The sequence below is a fragment of the Aulostomus chinensis genome, chromosome 15 (assembly GCF_037954235.1).
Source record: "Aulostomus chinensis isolate RoL2024-O1b breed Wild chromosome 15, RoL_Achi_v1.0, whole genome shotgun sequence".
In the NCBI taxonomy this organism is placed as follows: domain Eukaryota; kingdom Metazoa; phylum Chordata; class Actinopteri; order Syngnathiformes; family Aulostomidae; genus Aulostomus; species Aulostomus chinensis.
The window spans coordinates 26333205-26348220 of record NC_141334.1 but is presented as its reverse complement, the minus strand read 5'-3'; the positions used below and the strand labels follow the sequence as shown (position 1 = coordinate 26348220).

The following is a 15016-nucleotide window of genomic DNA, read 5'->3' as shown; positions in this document are numbered from 1 at the left end:
TCCTTAAATCAGGCTGGAAAAAGAGGGAGGATGCGCGGAATTATTCATAAGGCTTCAGTCTGCTGGGTATCCTCAGCGGAGTGCATCTAGGTCCTGTTCCAGGCCCGTGAGCAATGTGATATGTTTAGTTCTGTTCAGTAGTGCAGCAATGCGTCAGACAATTGTCTTGTGTTGTATGTTCGGACCCTGTCCGGGTCCTCACAGGTCATGCCCACTAAGCCTGCTTGATCCCTATTGGTCTCCAGAGGAGGCAGAGGCCTGTTTATGCCGTCAGACGGCTCAGCTTAAGGACGGCCCGCGCATGCTTACCCTTGCTCATTCTGCAGCCTGTGCTGCGTTGGCATGGCTCTAAGTAAGCCACCAGGGAGCGAGGTCAGAGAGAGATGGATTGACTTGATTTATGCTCCAAGACAAGCAACAGGCAAATTAATGCTCCTCCATACTGTGGGGATGGCAGCGCTGTTGTGGGAAGCACATAGAGATGTCATGAATATGTGGTGGTGGTGGAAATCAGTTTAGGAGACATCAAACAAAACAGTCACACTTCTTAAATCAAGTGCAAGCAAAATGAAAAAAGAAATGTTGCATTATCTCTGCTAATAAAAGAGGAGATGTAGGGATGCAAATATCAGCTCTAAAGTTAACTATTGGCATCTGCTAGCACGCGTGTTTACATCAATACGACTAACAGATGGAATATTAGGTGCCTGCTTCCTTGACTTAATGCTCAAACTTGACACGAGATGCCCAGTGCTGCGTGTGTGCGTGTGCGTGCGTGTGTGTGTGAATTTGTGATGAGTTCTCAGCGATGGTCATGAGATGCATTCCTTCAACGCTGTCTTTGAGAGCATCATACAAGCCTGGTTTAGTAGGAATCCTAATAAGTTTTGCTCTTTTTGTCTTATTCTGAACAATGAATGAATAAAGGAGCTCTCCAGCTTTGTGGGCCATTAGGATAAGGACACGCTCAATGATATGTTAATTCACCAACAGAGGAGAGCTGATGGGGAAGAAGCGGGTATCTCTGTATCTGAGGACTAATGTGTGTTTTCCTCTCCAGTTCTCAGAAAATGAGGTGTTGTATGTTTTCGGCTTGTTTTCACAGGGATCCTCTGATGATGCTTCACTCGTGCAGCAAATGTATGCAGGTGATGCTGATGCGTGTAACACTACTGGTCCCTCAGTGCTCCCTTCGTGTTATTTTCACCGCACTTAACAGTCAAGTTTGCATATGATTACAGCAGGATGCTCTCTCAATATTGCTCCGCTCCCAAAGTGTCTTCAAAACATCCTGCGCTAAAAAAGAAAATCCCTCCACATGTGGAAAAGCCATCGCAGGCCTCAATGTGATTTGGTGATTGATAGTTTGAATCAATCGGCCAGCAGAGATATGTTTCCAACAAACATATAGGAGCGCTTGAAGAGGGGCTGAGAGACAGAACACCACAGCATGGAAGAGGGCATGCAAAGGTTTAGTCATTAGATAATGATTTTAGCATCAGTTCTGTGATTGCATTCCTTTTTCAGCAGAGGAAATGAAAACCCAGCGGGGACGCATTCCATAAACTAAGTCAAAGTCTTGGCATAGAACAGAATAGAAGAGTTCAATATGACTTTCAGCAGCAGCAGCGGGCGCACACACACACACACGCGCACGCGCACACACACACACTGTTTACAGTGTTTTCCAAAGATGTGTAAGAACTAGGCTATTTCCACTCGTGTTTTCACAGTGTTGGAATAATTTGCTTTTGATGTCATTATTTTTGCAGTAAAAACAATTAAAAGTTATTTTTAGACGGCAGTGGTTATTATTCAAGGATCAAGCACAAAATGAAATTAGCAACAGCTTATTATATATTCTGCATTTAAAGACTCATTGTGCCTTTGGTTCTTATCTCTGGTGCAATGTAGATAATCCTAATAAATGAAAGGAGCTTCACACAGAAATATGAAGCCTGCCAGTAAAGCCTGAATTTATTATATTTGAGAGTCCTGCTAACAGCTGAGCTGGGTGAGGTTCAAAATATTGGATTTGAATTCAACAGCAGATCATAGCGCAGAAAGTCCCAGCGAGCAGTGTGTGGCTGCATATTTCTGCTGCCCTCTCGGATGAATAAAGGCACAGGGCAACATGGTGCCACTTCAGTGGAAAATAAACTCAGTCAAGAGCTGTGTGTGTGTGTGTGTGTGTGTGTGTGTGTGTGTGTGTGTGTGTGTGTGTGTCCGTGCAACATATCAGGAATTAGAGCAGCGCAACACAATCGCAGTATATCTGGATTTTTTCACTCTGCTGTATCAATATTCCTATCAAAACTTTCTTGTGACGGATGTTGATATGGCGCTTGTGTTCAGTGCTACTTTGCAAACATCATTCTGACGAATTAGAATGGAAATTCTGAATGAAACCCTTCGGACTCCATCTGCAGTTCGGAACGTCATGAGGCCATGAAAGCAGACAGGGGCTGTACTTTCAGCTCTCTTAGAAATTTCCAGTGAGTGATGCAGAGCATGGTGATGTGCATCGCGTCGTCTTCCATACTGTGATAAAATTGTACTATTTTGGCTTTCCCTCTTGTGGACGCAGGGCTGAGAGAGATCCCCTTGTCCTCGTGGTGCCTGGTAATCTCAAGCGGGACGATCCAAACGTCTCTGACTTAAATCTCGTCTCATATTGTGGTATCGTGAGGTCGTTGCCCGTGTCCACTTAGGCGGTGTGCTAACAGCCCAGACATGAATGTTCTTGTGATCAGGCTTGTCGAAGCGATGGCTGCATCCTTTGTGCTCCACGTTGCAGCTGATCTGACATCAGTGTGCTGCCTCGTCAGCTCTCTGTACTGCAGGTACAGTGGCAGCTGTTTCTCAGCACTGCAGTGCCGCTGCCAGCAGGAAATCTGTTCCTCCTCTCTAACTTTTATTGCAAAGTTGAAGGCTAATCCACAGTTTTACAGCCAAGTTTACATCAACAGCATCTATTTTCGTGCACTCTAAGCTAACTCATATCATGGCACTGAAGTGTCGCTCCATCGCTGAAAGTGCCTCAAAGTTTGTTTTCTGACTCCAGGGTACATTAACAGCTGCGTTAACACACAGGCAAAAAACAGGTTAACCCCGCCAGGCATGTGGCGACATGTGAAAAGCGTGCCGCGGAGATGAAAAATTAGCTGCTAGGTGGACTTTTGAAACCAGGGTTCTTTAATTACTGGCAGAGCCGCTAATTGAAATCATCTGCGTCTTGAACAAGAATGCAGAGACGCTGACGCGCTGACCTCTAAAAGACTCTTTACTTGAGCACAGTTCAGTTTCTCAGAAACCTCTCCAAAGATATTCGAGTGTGTTGCTCTCGCCACAGCTCGTCTGAATGTCTCAGCCTATTGCACTCCAGGACACCATTGATCTGAAGGACAATATTTCCACTCCGTCTATAGTGGCTTCTTTATTTTGACTCCCTCTGCAGAAACAGCTGGCTCTGCAAATCTGTCGATACGTCTCACTGTTCGTGTCTCTCCTCAGACGCCTGATGAAACATTTCCTGGAGTCTCAGCTTATCAGTGGGACAGAACCATTTGCCTTAATGCATTTTGGTGATTGATCTTATTAGCTGCAAATGACTGTCTTTATGTCGTCCTTTCCCCTGCCATAAAAGTGCCATGTTTTTATGACAGCCTCGGCGTCTGTCCAAGTGCGTTCATGTGCCCCGGGAAGGTTAAATCTTCAACAGTATTTCATAAGATGTGCACTCCTAAAATATTAAAAGAGGGGTTTACTCTTTTATTCCTGTATTATATTTCATGAAGTGTTGCTGAGGCTCCTATCAGTCCATTATCACGCCCAAAGGATTGAAATGCCTGTGAAACAGAAAGTTCCATGTTAGCTTGGCCCCAGTAGCTGAGTGGGTTTTGCAGATGGTGACGACGATGATGATGACGACGATGATGATGGTGCCGCATAATGAGTCGCATTTTCTAAACAAGCAGCAGCATGATATAAAATAAAAACAATCCATTATAAGAAGAGTGATTAGGGTTCCAGCCCACAGCTCATCACGACTCAGCAACAAACGGTCTTTGTCAGCAGAACCAGGAAACATTGGAATGTAAACGGAAAACATCAGCATCTGTAGAACGGGATTATAATCTGACTGTCCCTTCAGCAGCTCAGCAGGTTGTAGTACATTTGTGTGGATGCACAGCCGTCCGCCTGGAGGAAGAAACACAAAAACCATAGCATCTCTGAGTTGTGCTGCATCTCCTGGATTTATGGTACTTTTACACACTGTTTTGCTTTTAGCAGCATGTTTTAAAGATACACACACACACACGCAAGGTACACAAAATACTCCTAAATACTATCCTTTATGTCCAACGGGGTTTGTGCAGAAGGATAATTATAAATTAAAATCATAAAAATGACACCTGCTCATTTCTTTCATGTAGAAATACAAATTAAATGAATACACAAGGATTTGTGCTGGACAGGAGGTGTCCCCCCGCTGCTCTGGAGAGTCCTCTCTCACTGGGACCTGGAGCCTTCCCTGTCCACCTCAGACTAGCAGCTGCTGAGTTCTGGTCCAGCCTCGGCTACCAACGTACGTGTGACGTCACAAATCCTGCTGGTAGGACCGCCTCTCAAAATCAGATTTTCACTTTCATCAACGAACGTGTGAACGTCTGCTCGTGTTCGGTGAAACTCAAGCTTCATCCTACTGGGTGAAGCTGAAACATCCGACAGTCGGAACAAGAAGAAAAACACGTTTCTGGCTGGAGGCAAATGTTAAGATCAACTTTGTGCGTAAGTTCAGATCAGAGGATTAGAATATCAAAGCAGTTGTAAGTCGACTGTGAAATAGCGTACATAAGCAAAGCAACATGGTGACAAGGAACTGCCGAACTGAGTGGGACAGTCCGTCTTTCCAGTTGTCCTATAATTTACAAATTCACTGGATTCATATTTGCTGAATCACATCCGACTACTTTTGACCTTTTACCTATTAATGAACTATTTAAGGAACATTTTCTGTACCTTCAGAATGTGTCACTCATTATCGTGGGTTCCTTCCAGACAGTTTTGTGTGTTTGACTGTAAAATCAAGAACAACCTCATCTAATCTAAAGTTATTTAATCTGACGAAGGCTCATCTTAAAATGCCTGATAAATCTGCTCCTCTCGGCTGTGCAGCGTCATGACGACATCAAGCAGTCGGACTGGTGGCAGCGGCCAGTCTGACGTGACACCGAGTCACATGACTACCTCGCTGATGAGTGATGCAAGCCAGGAGCTCAACCGCCTGGTAATTGTCCTCCAGTGGGGGACGCATGGCATTGTTAAGAAATGAGCTTTAGTGAGAAATGTGCAGCATGCCGCTTTCGTGTGTGTGTGTGTGTGTGTGTGTGTGTGTGTGTGTGTGTGTGTGTGTAGGGGGGCTATGACATGGCTGAAGGTAATTCCAGCAAAATCATACAGTAGCTTGATTATTCGGAACGCCAGCTGTACGCATTAAAACCTGCGGAATGCAGCGATTGCCAACTTGGCTGGATTCATTGTCCTTGCTTCCCCCTCTCCTCGCTTCATTACATTCAGAACATTACGACTCTGCTGAGAGTGTAAGGAAACATAAGACAACCATCGGCAGAGCTCCACCTTTAGAGCTGCAGAGCACACCAAGAGTGACAGGGGCGACTCTGGCCTCCTCATTCCTGTTCTTGTCTTTTATTTCTCGTCCTGCGACGACTGCACAGTCAGCAGCCACCTACCGAGCTGTCAAACATCGGTGTTCGGTGCGAATTTAAAAAATTGGCATGGCTTTTAAAAGCGATTAGTCTGTCCTCGGGACGGCTCTGAGCGCTGCTCGGTCTCAGGGTATCATGTTTGGCTTGAAGCGTCGTCTCTGCCAAGTAATCATGAGTCAGTGCAGCGGGCCAGCACGGACTTGGACGGGGCAGTGGGTGACAGAGGTTTCTGTATGAGTGTGAAGATGAAGCCTGGGCTCCTGAGTCAGGAGAATGCCTTTCATTTGGAGGTCAGAAAGACAATCCTCCTGCAGATAATCCCTGTTTATACTCAACATACTTGGATTAGTACCCAGTTTAGTTGAACACACCAATTTGCTCCGTTTATCAACTGTTGCATTTCATTTCCTGCGTCCCCCCCTCTTCTTTTGCTAATTGCTGCAGCCCTGACTCATTCCTCCAGCTCACATCTTATTCAAGAGCAGCCCATTAAAACATTTCTTGCCTGTGAACTGACATCTTTGGCCCAGTTAAACTGTTTCCAGGCTGCCACATTCCATCATATAAAGGTTTGATTTATAACAAAACTCAAAACAGTCAGAGAAAAATTAAATTAGTGTGGAGTCTGTTTCCAGTCACTGGCGGTGGCAGCACATAATTTGTCAAAGAAAGCTGTGCTGTGTTAAGTGTGTTTGTACAGTGGTGCGGGCTAACCGCGCACCAGCTCGCATTTTAGAAGTGGTAATATTTAATGACTCTACAACAGGCGTCTGATTTGCGAGCGCGAGACTCTGAGCACCACTCCTCGTTTTAGTGTATTTTCTGATTTGCTGCTGCTGACGAGACCCGGAGCTTTGAGTCATGTTGCCTTTCAAGTGGTAAAGTAAACATGTCGGATTTCTGGAGTGCGTGAAGAGGCGGTGGGAGCGAGCGGGCTTGATTATCATAACACACACATCTCTGTCACTGAAGCCGCGCAGGAAGCCGGAAGGTTCCGTCTGGACTTTTATGGGCGGTTTCTGATCCGTGATTTTGGTCATTTGGTGGATCGCTTCTATGTTCGTCTTCCACGAGTGAAACAAAGCTAATCTGTGAGAATGTAGGCATTAATCCAATAACTGGGAGTAATCCTGTAATGGCAGTAATCAGACTGACGAGTCGACATGGATTTAATAATGCGACATCTGAAAAAAAACCTGGTTGACATGATTCCGTCAATGGCACATGACATATAAGTCATATTTCTGTTTACTTTTGAAACATCTAGTTGGATTTTTAACATGGCATCACACAAAATACACATTTTTATTTTTAGATGGAATTGTTGTTCATCTCGCCTCAACCATTTTCAAGATACATTTTAGAAATGTTGCCATTCCTTTATTTTCTCCCAGCTCAGCAGTGGATTCATGGGTCGACCTGAAAATGGGTTCCACTGCTGCCTGGCGTGTCCCTGCTTCAACGCCGTTCACAGATTAAAAACCCCCAAAGAAATCAGACTAACCTGAAGACAGGGTCTCAATAAAAGCAGAGGATTGGCTGGAAAACCAGGTGATTTTTCACAATCTGATAAAGAATATTGGACTATGCTATTATGACCACTTGAATAACCTGGGAACTCCAAAAATCTGACGACAACGGGTTTATTAGTGGGCATGTGAAGGCGTCCCATCCAGAAGTGATCCCTCCAACACTATCTGCACATGTTAATTGCAGCACAGTGAAGTGAATGAAAAAAGGAAACGGTTTTTAACGCCAGACTTCTTTCCACTACAAAGAATAATTACTTTTCTCAACTCCGGCGCCATAATTGGTTACTACTCTTTTATCTTATCTATGTGCGCATAATTATCACAGTCATCATATTAGATTATTTCATGCATAATAAATGAAGTCAAAGTTTGTGGGGGGTAATTAGCATGTTAGGATATGTGCTGCGATTAGAGGAGGATTGTGTTGTTAATGACATTCTTGAAAATGGAGGAAGGCTGAGAGAGACTGAACGTGACTTCACCGCCGCAGCTCTGGGAGGATTATTCTCCTCTCCAGTCCTTTATTTGCGTGCGTGTGTTTGTTTGGGGCAAATGTGAATTTAAGGTACAGTGATGCATTTGATTTGTGGCGAGCAGACAGTTTCTATTTAGGAGATGGGAGACGCGGTCGCAGGATACGGTGGCAGCATTCTGCTGCAGAGATCTCGTCCGATCCAATCGACAGATGTGCGTGGCTTCGGTCTCAACTTCAGGCGCTGAGCCAGATTCAGGTGGGTCAAACCCTTCTTTCGTAGAGCCTGAGGACGGCAGAAGTGGGTGGAACCAGTCAGAGTGGAGAGGAATGTGTCAATCACCTGACAGCCTACGACTACGCCTATTGTCTGAGTTCAAAACTGAGAGCTACGCTGCTCAGGGCCTCCATGTTTAACCTTTAGGGAGGGATTTGCTGTGTCTCTGGTTTGTTTCATTCCAGAGAGCTGCTGTTCAGGTGTGTCCTTGACAAATGCCGGGACCAAGAGTTCATGAGCAGCTGGTCTGTCCGCCGCCCGTGTCTGGCGTCAGACATCACCAGACCTCTGTGACGTCAGCAAGTTCTGATGATATGGCGTTGATATAATAAGCAAAGTTTTCCCTGAGGTTTCTTTGCAAATTGGGTAGAACTCTCTGCACGTTATCCTCAAAATATGGTTTCCGCCTCACAAATGTTTGATAACGACGGATTAGAAAGTGTCTTCTGTCTTTTAGATAGTGTTTAGCTGCAGGTTAGAGTGGTAGTACTTTGGTTTTTCAGTGACTTGACTTGCATTCAGGAGGATTATTTTCCTTTGTTGCTGGAAGCTAATAGAGACTGACGAATAACAACAGCAAAACCAACAAAAATGTCTGGTTACAAACTCTCAAAGGAATCAACCAGCAGAACTGAGGTCTTCACTGGAGACTGCTGCCGGGGGGAGGCCGACTCCTGTGGCGCTACAGCGAGCGAGCTGGGAGGCGGGATTCCACCTGAGCTCATGCTCTGACGCACTCACGTTTTAGAGCCGCAGATTTTCACCCAAATCAGCATGTTTGGTGATTATTGAGTGTCGAACTGGATAAAAGAGACTTGGCCTCGACAAAGCACTTAAGCTTTTGCAAATGCATGTTTTGAAAATTTGAGGGAGGAAAAAAGTAAAACTTCCACCTGATTTCAAGACTTCTAGCAGTGAAGATTGTGGGGTGAGGTAATGCTTTATTTGTCACTAGAGTAGAGGTGAAGGCAGCACAGCGAAGGACGGGCAGCAGCAGCAGCTCCTCCAGGTCCAGTGAGGCGAACCAGGCTAACTCACTGGCCTGCTGGACGCACACCAGTGTTCGTTTAATGAGGGAAGCAAATCAGGAGCAAGTTGTGTTGGTTTGACCGCAGTTTTGTCTGGAAGTGGGATTTTAGTAAATGCAATAACCTGAAATCTTACCAGCTAATTAAAGTCACATTTTTACACGCTGTCTTAATCAAAAACATTGAAGATACAATTTTGAAGACATAAGGGAAGTCTGGTGGGGCTCCGGTGAAACATTGGTGGAGAATATATATAATCTTGTACATTTATGGGTTTTTTTATTAGGATTATACATTTGAAGGAGACTTGTAGCCACTCTGATTAAAACCGGTCTATAAAACCTCAATACCTCCCAGAGCCTCTGCAAGAGTTAATGAACCAGCCTGTCTCATTCTAGATGTAGAAAAATACCAGCTTGGTCATACAGAACTCACTTCAACACTTCAAACATCGGAGAGGGAGAGGTGCACGTTGTCAGGATGCTCACTGTTATTTTTCACCAGTAAATAACAAGAACAACGTCTTTGATGCCAAATGTTTCAGTTGCAGTTTTTTGGCCAAGCATGGATGTTGGCAGCGGCACCTTCAGCTAACCTGAGCCAAAAGCCTGTAAAACACCAACATAATGAGCTATTTTCAGTGCTGAGATATTTTATCATCCTGTGACTCGTTAGGCAGGAATCTGGTGGCAGCCTTGATTTAATAAATCAATTTAGATCTGATTAATGAATTAATCTCTATAGCTATTATTAATCATCAGAGATCTGCTCGCAAATCCAAGCCGAGTCTCAAGTCTCTCCGCTCTTTTTTCCTTCTTTGTCCAAATTCAGTAGCTACCCCAAATTCCACGGTGATGACTTTCTGTGGGTGTAACGTTAGCCAGCAGGTGGCGACAAAGGATCCTGGCTGAACTGTAGTTGTCATGGTAACACAAGCGCTGGTGAAACAGTAATTTAACACCAAATATTCTGTGGACACAGTCTAATCACATTGACGTCCCACAATGCTAACGTACAGCTGGTGCAGCTGAGCTAACGTTAAACATCTTTGCTAACCTCAACGTGAACTTTAGCATCAGCGGGTGTCTGACGTGTCTCCTTTAATTTGACTGAAGAAGTTTTTTCTATTTGCTTTGAACAGAGTTTTTTTTGTTTGTTTTTTTTAGCCGAATAAAAATCCGAATGCTGGTGCTGCTCGCCATCGGTTTGTCCCTGCAGTATCTCTGTTGCCATGCCCACCAGACAGATGCATCACGGGGGGAAGGAAGCACATTCAACCACCAAGGACTGTTAGTTCACAAGTCCCAAAGCCAAACCAAGTGTCAGACTCAAGTTTGCCCGTGTTAATCAATACATTTCTTGAGTTACTTTTTTATTTTTTCTTATGCAGATATTTGAATATAATCTTTGCATGTGTGGCAACAACACGTCAAGGCAAGAGCCCCTGACCCTCAGATACAAATACAACCCTGCATGTCCTGAAGGCTGCAGTAAATCTGCAGACGGAACATCTCAGTCGGATTCATGACTGAACCTTCGAAAACTTTCGTTATCCCAAAAGAGAAAAGTATCAAATACAACAGAGTAATACACAGTCCCCCCCCCCCCCCCCCCCACACACACACACACAACTCACTGTGTAACTCCATAAAGGTTCATCTCTAAAGGCTGATGATGACTCTTAGCTAAAAGTGAGTTTTAAACAGCTGCCTACAGCGTGTGGGTGGATACGGCAGCCTGGAGGTGCTGCAGTGTCATGTGTGCTCTACACGACAAGGACCCCACCCCCACCCCCACCAATGAAACGGTCAAGGTCTCGATGCCCCGCCGGTATGCCTGTGCCTGCGTCCCTGCTGGCACTGCTTTGGCATTGCTGCGGTGTCAGTGTGGTGTAAATGGGACTGTGACATGTGATAGTGCAGGATCAGGGTCCTATTTGTTTATCTAGCCTTCCAGCTTTGGGGGGACAGACGAGTCCAGGAGAAATCATCTGCTGCGTGCTGACACTCGAGGAGACGCGAGCGTTCTCCCTTTAGCATTTACCACAGTATTACTACGTTAGCTCCTTACTCATGACCTGTCGGGCTTTTGTATTCAGCGAGATTATTACTCCAACAGGCCTGATCCTTCTGCTGGCTCCTCGTTGTTTACACGTTCATGTTTTGCGCCCGTTTGATATTAATAAAGGCAGAGGTGTTTTCAGGTTAAAGCTCAATAGAATTTAAAATACAACACTGTGGCTGCTCCGAAAATTAGCCCACGTGCACGCAACCCCATCTTGTACATAGACATATGACCGTGACGCCACGTCACATGAGAGAGACACGCAAACATTGAGAGCCAGCTTGGACTGGCCCCCGGGCTCCAGGCGTGGACGCTTCATCAGGTACTGGTGAGTCTGTCACATCACATGACTTTCTTGGACTCTCTAGTCTGATTGACAGATGAACAGGTGGAAGAAAACACCTGCACATCATCATCATACTCATATTATTATCCCACCCCGCCATCCATTTTCTGTTGCTTATCCGTTAAGGGGGTCGTGGAGGCGGGGGCGGGGGGGGGGGGGGTTCTATCATTTCTACTGACCGATTAGGGAAGAGTTGATGTTTCAGTTCTTGTGTTTTATGCAGCCTCGTCCTCTTCCTCTGGAAAAGATTCCACACCGTTCATGCTATATTTTCAATATTCTTACCTGTATATGTTTATTTTTGAATGTTTGGTGGTTTCCCTTCTCTCTTCAAGTCTTTGATGATTGAAAGACATTACTGTCTCTTGGTTGTGAGACAGAGTCCCTCTTCCTTCGCAGCAGCATCACTCTGCGGTGGGACCGTCCCGGCAGCGTCCTCCACTGACGTCTCAAAGAACTTGTCACGTCCATTTCTACATTCATGTCTTTAAAGTCTCGCTCTCGCTCTAAAAAGCTTGTTAGACCCAAAAGACAGTCGCTGTGCGTGCAGCAGCTGCCAGACTGACTGACACTAACCTCCATGTATGAGAGCATGAAGGAGAGAAGACATGCAGGGAAGACGGAGTGAGACACTCATTGAGTTCTGTTCCAAAGCCTGTGTGTAAGAGTGGACCTGAGTGTGTCACCTTCTAGTTCATGAACCACAGAAGACTTCCAGAGCAAGGCTTTGTTGGATGTGCGATGAAGGACTCAGATTCTGGGACTGGCTCAGCGGCGTGCAGATGCAGTGCAGTATAGTGGCGATCCAGCGTGCTGGTGAAAGGGTTAACGTGTTTTCCTTCACACGCTGGTCAGGAGGGAAGAGACAGACAGAGAGAAGAAAAACCACCCTGATGGGGAATTCCTCAGTCTGCTCTGCTGTTGTGCTGCTGCCTCCTTACTCCCAGCAACAATCAAAGAAGGCTAAAATGCTCTGCTAGGAGTAGCGACACACCGCTACGCGCCATGTGCTCTAGGATGGGGTGGTTTCATTGGAAGACTTTCGCTGCTGCTTGTCTCCTAAGACCAGACCTGAGGGGGGGTTTTCTCCGAGAGCCTGGTCTCTATTTGAGAGCAGCTCCCTGCTCGGTGCCTTATCGCAGCATTGTGACGTGATGTCATCCAGGTTGTTGTCCTCCTACATCTTAGTGTCACAAATAAACTCCAGTTATTAGGATTCCTAATTCTTAAAACGTCTGGCCCGTCTCACCGAGGCCTGCTTCTTCGCCCCCACCGCCATCATCCTGTGTCTTTACACGCTTCCTAGTGGCAGCTATCAATGCACCAGAAGGCTTGATGGATTTCATCTTTCTTTCTTTCTTTCTTTCTTTCATCAGTTTTGTTGGATGTTCATCGCGTGTGAAGGAGGTTGTGATCACCGCTGTGTGTTTGACTGGTAGCAGCAAAAACTGTCCAGCTGATATTTGTGGACTTTTGTGGAGGGGAGGCGCGATCCTGGATCCTGGGCTGGGAACAGCGTTCAGTTCCTGCTGTCATTAATGCTGAGGTGAAATGTGGCGTTAAACTGGTGAGGTGTTCAGGCGCTGAGACGTCCTCATGTCAACAGTTTTCTCTCTTCACACGCTTCTTTCTGGAGGAATTCTTTCACACATCATAACTTACATTCTTTCTCCGTAACTCCAACATGTCACTCAAACAGGGGCTTGTGATTGAGGGTGTAAAACTTAATAGTTTATAATCGCAGTGTGACTTAAACCTGCACTCATGATGTCTTATTTTTTCATGGAAATGTCACACGTATAGTAACTCATGTCTCGGGACATTTTCATTAAATTCTCAGGAAATATTACACGACCAGCGGTGGAGGTCTGTGCTCCCCCCTGAGTGTTCGTCAGTATTTTCTTTGCACTGACGATTCCCCGACTGAGAGTTTATTTGATTCAAGGAAGATTTGAATGCTGAAAGCCCTGAAGTGGATCTTGCACAACTCTGGCTCCAGTGATTGACTCTAACTTTTGTGTGTGTGTGTGTGTGTGTGTGGAGACAGAAACCTCTGCTGCGCTCATGTGTTGGATCTGTCCGTGAGCGTTAAGAATGTCGTGACCTCGCTTGGTCTGCGTGTTATCGCGGGAGGTGTCACAGCTCCTGTGTCCCTCCGCCTGCAGTTCCTCTCACCGTCCGGACGTGCAGAGACACACTTGACGTGGTCTGTCAGTTGCACGCTGGCCTGCGTGTGCTGGTCAGTTGAGGGTAGCGGTCACAGCTGGTCATCTCCTGATCTCAATCTGTTGAAAGGAAGGGACCGTCTGGATCTGAACACATAGTGAATGATTCGGCTCAGTACCGACCATCGTGATGAAACCTGCAGAGCTGGACTGGAGCTAGCTGTTACTCTACTCCGCATATCACCACAGCAGCCTCAGCTGGATGCTGTCCATCACATCAGAACCAGAACCAGAACCAGAGCTTTAGGTCTGGAGTGCAGCCAGGTGGCCTCCTGGCCCCACACAGTTTCTTCTCTCGACAGACAGAAAAAGGATCCTCTTTCCACCAGGATCAAATCTCATTGTGCTCTGCTGCACTTAGTTTGCTGTCAATAGATTAAAAAAATATACTTTAAAGATATCACGACGATTATAATTACTATTATTAGTACGAGTATGAATAATAGGGGAATGCGTGTATGCATCAGTGCTGTAACCCACATATTAGCTGTATGATCATTCTAATGACCGTTTTCAATATCAAAACCTAAAAAGTGGAACAACAATGAGTGACAGAATATTTAGAATATTTTATTAAAACACACGAGGGGTGAAAGCTCTGCCCAAGGCCCAGCTGAAGACCTGGTCCTGGAGTGTGTCCCAGCGCCGGTTCAGGTGGTAGCTCACGGCCAAACTGAAGAATAATCATCGTCCTGGAGCGCGAGGAAAATAGTGGAATTAAAACAATGTAGCACTGGGAGGGTAAAGTGGCGCGACTGTGATGAAGTATCGGACGACCCCAAACACAGCACATCAGCGCTAATATTGTTAATTAAAGAATAACAGTGGGATGAGGAAATCCAGAGGACATGGGAAGATTGGATTCCTTGTCACCCTGTTGACTAAATAAATTAACACTTTATTTTACGCTTATCTTTTGCTTCACATATATTTTTTATTCTACAACCTGGTTTTTCTCTCAACATGCAGTATTTTATCCTCAATGTCCCAGAGAAACTTTTCCTGTCCTCTCACTGTGGACCAGTTCCTCCGTCTGCAGGCCAGAAGCACAAAGAAACAGTGAGAGAATTTCTGCGACGGTGTGCGTTCATGCCATAGTTTTTATGAAATATGACACTCCGCTCGTTCTTTGGAGCTAATAAACTGGCAAGAGTTTGAATAAATGTATTAGATCTTTTTTTTTAAAAAAGATAATTTTTCTTCTACTATATTTTTTTCCTGGATGTCCAAGGAGGAATGTGTTTGTCCTCCCTTCTGACATCACACACCAATAAATCCCTGTCACGTCGACGGTGAACAATTCGCCGACACATCCCGCGTTGACGTTCCTGCACCTTTATTCT

General features: G+C 45.4%; 1 protein-coding gene across 5 annotated transcripts in view; it reads left to right on the top strand.

The window, feature by feature from the left end:
* Positions 1-15016, top strand: part of LOC147249295 (homeobox protein PKNOX2-like) — a 99998-nt gene that overhangs the window by 4809 nt on the left and 80173 nt on the right. Inside the window, exon 1 of one of the 5 annotated variants that reach the window (XM_086226294.1) lies at positions 7962-7992. The exons of the other annotated variants lie outside the window; for them this stretch is intronic. The gene's annotated coding sequence lies outside the window, so the exon portion shown is untranslated. Of the gene's footprint in view, positions 1-7961; positions 7993-15016 lie in introns of those variants that run through there. 5 annotated transcript variants of the gene reach the window in all.